Here is a 6,555-nt window from a genome sequence, read left to right on the forward strand (position 1 = left end):
TGGCAGGGGCGCTCCTCTGTCACCCCAACTGGAGGGCTTGCACTTGGGAAGTTTAAAATAGCTGCACCTGAGGGACTGAGTCAGTGCTGGTCTGGGCTCCCTGGTGACCCTGAGGTGTGACGATGAGCGGGGTATCTGGGTAGGGTCTGCTCAGGCTTGGGGCCCAGGTGTCGACTCACCTAGTGGCGGGGAAGGGAAGCCACCTGTGGCCTCCCTGGAAAGGCACCGGTGGCCTGGCTGCAGGACTCCTGCCCAGGCCCCGAGGATGGCCCAGCAGGGCAGGGAGCGTGGGAGGCATCTTTCCTGCCCGCCCGCAGTGTCACAGACGAGGGGAGCGAGGCGTGCGAGACCCAGGCCACCTCTCGTGGGGTCAGTGGAAACAAAACACCCGACCTTCTTTGAATAATTCCTGCTTGATTTTATTTGACCTAATTGTAGATTTTTTTTTTGGTCTACTAGATGAGAAAGATAAGATTTCTTTATTTTTATTTTGAAGAAATAGCAGTTTGAACCACACTGTAGGCAGTGAAATAGGACAGTCAGGAAACCAGACCAGCCACACCTGGGTTTCCTCTAACCAGCCCACGGCCTCAAATAAGTCACCTACGTCCCACCTCTCTGCCTCCGCATCTTCAGATTTAGTGTGGGGGATAATGGTGCTCCTCTGTGGTGCTGTGGACAGGACTACATGAGTTGATGCACTTAGATGGGGCTTGGAGTTGGGTAGGTACTGACCAGCCTGCAGCCTCATTATTCCCACCACTGTCACCACCACCATCACCACCACCATGACCGCCACCACCATCACCACCACCATGACCACCATCACCACCACCATGACCGCCACCACCATCACCACCACCATGACCGCCACCACCATCACCACCACCATGACTGCCACCACCATGACCGCCACCACCATGACTGCCACCACCACCACCACCATCACCACCATCACCGCCATCGTCATCCAGCTATTACTAGCAGAGTGTGCACAGTCTGGATTAGTCTGGCAGCATGCTGATAACTGCAAAGTCCTAACAGCTAGTTACTGGGGGTTGGGACTTACTTAAAATACAGAGTGCTGGGCCCTGCTGTCAGATAGTCTAAGTCGGTAGGTCTGGGTGGGGTCGAGGAATCTGTGTTTTTAGTAAGCATGATGATTGATTCTACTGCTGTTGTCTCTGAGGCTTACACTCTGGGAATCATCGTATCAGCCTGGGCCTGGGGGTGGGGGGTCTGGGTGAGACCCAGAACCATATGCCCAGCTCCTCTCCACTGGACCACATACAACGTAAAGCTTGCCATTGATTCTTTCTAATTTGTAGAAAATATTTAAGACATTCCATCAGCACCTGTTACATATCTGCCAGATGCTGCTCCATTCCAGGTGGAACATGTTCATGGAGAAAAGCCAGAGGGGCTTCCCTGGTGGCACGATGGTTAAGGCTCTGCGCTCCTTATGCAGGGGGCTGGGGTGTAATCCCTGGTCGGGGAACTAGATTCCACATGCATGCCACAATCAAGAGTTCACATGCTGCAACTAAGGAGCTGGCGAGCTGCAATTAAGGAGCCCGCCTACCACAACTAAGACCCAGCACAACCAAATAAATAAATATTAAAAAAAAAAAAAAAAAAAGGAAAAGAAAAGAAGGACTTCCTAGGTGGCACACTGGTTAAGAATTCTCCTGCCAATGCAGGAGACATGGGGTCAAGCCCTGCTCTGGGAAGATTCCACATGCCACAGAGCAACTAAGCCCATACGCCACAACTATTGAGCCTGTGCTCTAGAGCCTGTGAGCCACAACTACTGAGCCTGTGTGCCACAACTATTGAAGCCCACATGCCTAGAGCCCGTGCTGTGCAACAAGAGAAGCCACTAGGATGAGGAGCCCACGAACCGCAATGAAGAGTAGCCCCCACTCACAGCAACTAGAGAAAGTCTGTGTGCAGCAACGAAGACTCAGCACAGCCAATAAATAAAATAAATAAATAAAACTTTTAAAGAAAAGAAAAGAAAAGGCAAAGATCCCTGCCCTTCTGGAGTTATAGTCTAACTGGGAGAAACAGACAATAAACAGTAAATAAATTTACTAAATAGTGAAGGTGAAAATGCCATGAGTAGTACAAAAAGAGCAGGGCAAGGCTGACTGAGAATGTGGCTGCAGTTTTAAACCGGTGGTCAGGAGGGACTTACTGAGAAGGTGACACTGGAGCAGAGACTTGGAGGAGGTGAGGGCCTAGTCATGGGATATCTGGGGGAGGATGCCTCAGGCAGAAGGAAGAGCCAGTGCAAAGGCCCTGAGGCAGGACGGCAGGATGGTGTGGGGAGGTGTGAGGAATAGCAAGGTCATCTTGTGGCTGGAGCAGCCACTGTGCTGGTCACAAGAGTAGGAAATGAGGATCAAAGAGGTAGGAACCTTTTTTTCAACAGTTTTTAACTTCACAAAATATTCAGTTCACACATAGACGAACAGGCTCTTTTGTGTAACCTTCAGTCTTTCCCCTACAAAAGCTGTGGATGAGACACTAAAGAGTGTATCGCTGGGCTCATGAGAGGTGTTTTTTAAACCATGGTCGCTTTTCATCAGTGGATGATAAAGTCCATTTAGTGGGTCACGACCAGCACTTAAAAAAACCCGAAATAGTATGGAACAGAATACAGCCCCATCAGAGCACATTGCACTACAGCATTATTGCACGAAACCTTTGTTTCCAGTGTAACAGAAAACTAAGGGAACAGAGGCATTTGTTAAAAGGCAGTTTTGGATCGAATTGACTCAAACCTCTGCTCAGGCTACTGAGTAAAATTAATTACCAGCCAAATTAGCCCTCTTTCCAAAAATCCACAGGTAGCTTCAGGAAACACCTCTCTCACCTGTCACTCAGCAAAGGAAAAGCAGGTAGCGCTTATCCTTCCTGGAGGTGAAAGGGCCTGGTGGGTGCTGATACCGTGGCGGGGAAGGGCACCGCCTGCAGGCTGCTCGCCTTAGGCCACCGGACCACCCTGCTTTTAAAATGGGGTCATTTGAAGCCCAGCGGGCTTCATTGGGATGGTGTGGGATTGGTAATGTGACAGAGATGTATGTGCTTTAAAGACTGCCAGCTACACACGGGCACTTGCCGTCTGCCTCTACAAGGATTAAACCATGAGCCACTGCAGCTGCTGACCTTGAACAGGCCCCGAAAGGAGTTCAGCGCGGACAGCAGGGACGAGGCCCTCGCTCTGTGCTCCGGGGGAAATTGGCAGAACAGGCCTTTAGATAGTTTGATGTTTTCAGGAGAAGATTTTTGTGACCCAGTTCTCGCGTCTCCTCCTATCTGTGTTTTTCTACTGTGTGTACTGCTGGAATGAACAACCTCATTCATGTGTCTTTGGATTTGAGATTCTTTTGTTGGGTTAGATTCCCAGAAAGGTTGGATCCGTTTATCCTCTCTCGTACAGTACTTGTGATTAATACATTTGTGTGTATGATAATTTGACTCGTGAATCTTGAGATCTCAGGTTGGGCTTTCATTTGTATTTGATTGCTGTTGAGGTTAAACACGTTTTCCAATGTTCACGTTCCTTCACAATGACCTCTTTCATGATTTGTCTGTTAATCTTTTTTTACCTATAAGGCAATATCTCTATCAGGAAGCATTCTAAGGCATATTCACCTTTAGATGGGAAACATCACAAAGTCCTGACAGCCTGACAACTTTTTCCCCTTAGTATAATGCGCAAAAGAGACAAGGAAAATGTATTTCTATCAATCTTTGTGTTGTTGGCCTCTTGATTTCTTGAAAAATAAGGAAAACAAAGTAGCATTTTTGACCTTTGAATTTTCAATTACCGTGCCAAGCTTCAAGACAATTAAGACATAAATATTCTTTATACAAGATCTTGTCCTTAATCCATGATTGATACCTTGTGCTGAAACAGCATAGGTGGTGTACAAAAGAATCATCTCAGAGGACACAAATGTTAATAAAAGATCGGTCGTCAAATATATTTAGAAAGAAAACAACAGAGAGAGAACATAATTTGCCTTTCCCAGAGGTCCTGACAATATCACGGTAGGCACCTAACACCACCCGGGATCTCCCTTTCGGTGACTCGACGGTTATGTGTGAACCGTGGGGATGGCACCCACTGATGGCTGTCAGCACTGCACTGCTCCCCGAGAAAAGACCTGTTTTTAGAACATGGGCTGAAATTACCTTTGAAGAGTTAAGCCTGTCTCATTACCTGTCTGGGTAATGTGTGATACAGTTTATAAACATGAGCTGTTAAAGATGGCCAGTTAATCAGATTGACAATTGAATAAATTCTCCAAAACCAGCCAGATCCACAGTTTGCTTCTCTTATCTCATTTCTAAACATTGTAACCACTTTGATGATGGTGGCAAGGAGGCAGAGGAAATCTAGAGGTCTCGTTGGTGTTTTATAGAGGGTCCTTGAATAGTCCTTTAGAGAATGTTGAGAAATTTGGACGCCTAAGGGAGTCACTAAATGCTGTGTACTTTCTCTTTTCCATTTATTCAAAGGCAAACAGAGGTAGGGAGTAGCTAGTTCAAACCATGCCTTGTAGGACATTCTGCTTTAGGAAAACAAGGTTTCCAAAACTGTAAATGCATGAGGTGGGTAATTTAAAGTTAGAACTTGATTGATTGTGTTATGAAGGAATTTTTCTGTTCAGAAAAATATACTATGTAATATTTGATATAAGTATCAGCTCATTTTGTTCATTTTAAGTAACTGATTTGATCCATCTTTCATATCATTTGTATTTTTTTCAGGGCACCAACACCGGTATCTCAAAACCACTTAGAAATGCAAAGTTGAATCAATCCCTGATTGTCTTTTATTCTCACACAAGTTTTGTGTAGGTGCCCTAGTGAGTCAGTTGAGCAAACACAGACACACTTTGCAAGTCACTTGCTACCCAAAATGTGGCTTCTCAGATATCTACCCTTTAGTATTTAGTAAAAGATGCACATTTTATTTTTCCTCTCCAGTCAGAATGATTTTTTTTTTTTTTTTTTTTTTGGTAATACATTTCCTGCTGGGAGAGCATTGGGGTTGATCTACGAGAGCAAAACAAGCCCATTTAGGCCACTTGATGCACCATGCTTGTCACAGCTAATGTCTGTGAACCAGCTGATAATTGGCAGTTTAGAAAGATATGCCTGTTTGGACACCAAGTTCTCAACCTAATAGTTTATTTTGTCTGAGGCTGCCATTCTCATTAGGGGCTCCCAGTCCACCAAATGGGTGTTAACACAAAACAGAAATGAGCCCTAGGAACCAAAGAACCAATGTAAGGCTGGGCGTGGCAATGTTTACACCTTTTCAGCATAAACATTTCCCCGTCCTAGGACCCGGCCACCAGTTAAGTCAGTGGGACCCCGAGGCCCAGGTGTTCCCACCAGCTGCTCCACGGTGACAGGCATCCGTGGGTTTGCTGTCGTGGTTCTGAAGAAGCACCAAAGCTGGATGTATCTCTGGGACTGTTCTGTGACACGTCTACCCAGGTGGGGACTGAGAGACTAAGGCGATACAGGTGGCCTTTAAGGGACAGTTTTGCAAACGAGGAGTGCTCATGGCAGATGAATTGGTCTCAGGACTCTTGCCTGCTCTGTGCAGCGGAGAGAGCGTCTTCCGCCTTCTGGAGAGGAGGTGCTGACTGGCATCTGAACAAAGAGGAACTGTGATCACTTCAGACGCCACCGCTTCAGGGCTTTGAGGGCAGAGTGTGTACAGGTTTCCACCTGCAAAAAGTGTCTGAGTGATTCCAGAAGCCTCTTGCATCTCCCTGTTCTGCACAGAGTGCAGTTGCTTTCCCAGGCAGCCTGTTTCTCATTGATCTCGTCGGACAAAGGAGCAGAACTATGAAGAATTACTCCAACAAGCGCTGCTTTCATCTCCAGGCAGTAAAGCATCTTTAAAATCTGATTAAAACACTCAAAGACAAATAAAATCGCTTTTGGTTTAACAGTAGTCCTGGACGTGGGAATCTCACCAGAAACAACCCCCCGGGGGTTCCCCCAGTGTTTCTCAGTTCCCAGAACGCGGGTTTGAGAGTCAGAAAACTGTGGTTTTAAAATCTCAAGCCTGAATTCCTGATGATGTTTCCTTCATTGTCCTTTTGCAATGCTTGTTTTAATGTATGTGACATTTCTGGTGACTCTCTCTCCTGTCTCTCTTAGGTTCTATGCAATTTGGGATTGAGGCACAAGTTGTTCCAAAGCTCCCAGCCTCCCTGCAATCAAGGAAAAGAGCTCAGATTGTGCACATGACCAGGGCAGAGGGGGCAGGGGCCAGGTGAGTGGGGGGAGGGCAAGGGATGGCGGAGCACAGAGGGGGTCCGCACTGCGTGAAGGGAACCAGGAGCTGGTGCCCACGGTGACACACCGCTTTCCTCCCACCCCTCCCCCCTCTGTGTGACTCCTGTCCCCTTCAAGGCCATCCTGGGTATTAATTAACCTGATGTCACCTACTTAGTGTGTTGAGGAAACTACTCAGGGGCGTGCCCTGTGACGTGGCAGTGGTTAGAAGGCAGAGAAGCAGCC

The sequence above is a fragment of the Hippopotamus amphibius genome, chromosome 4, assembly GCF_030028045.1.
Source record: "Hippopotamus amphibius kiboko isolate mHipAmp2 chromosome 4, mHipAmp2.hap2, whole genome shotgun sequence".
NCBI lineage: Eukaryota > Metazoa > Chordata > Mammalia > Artiodactyla > Hippopotamidae > Hippopotamus > Hippopotamus amphibius.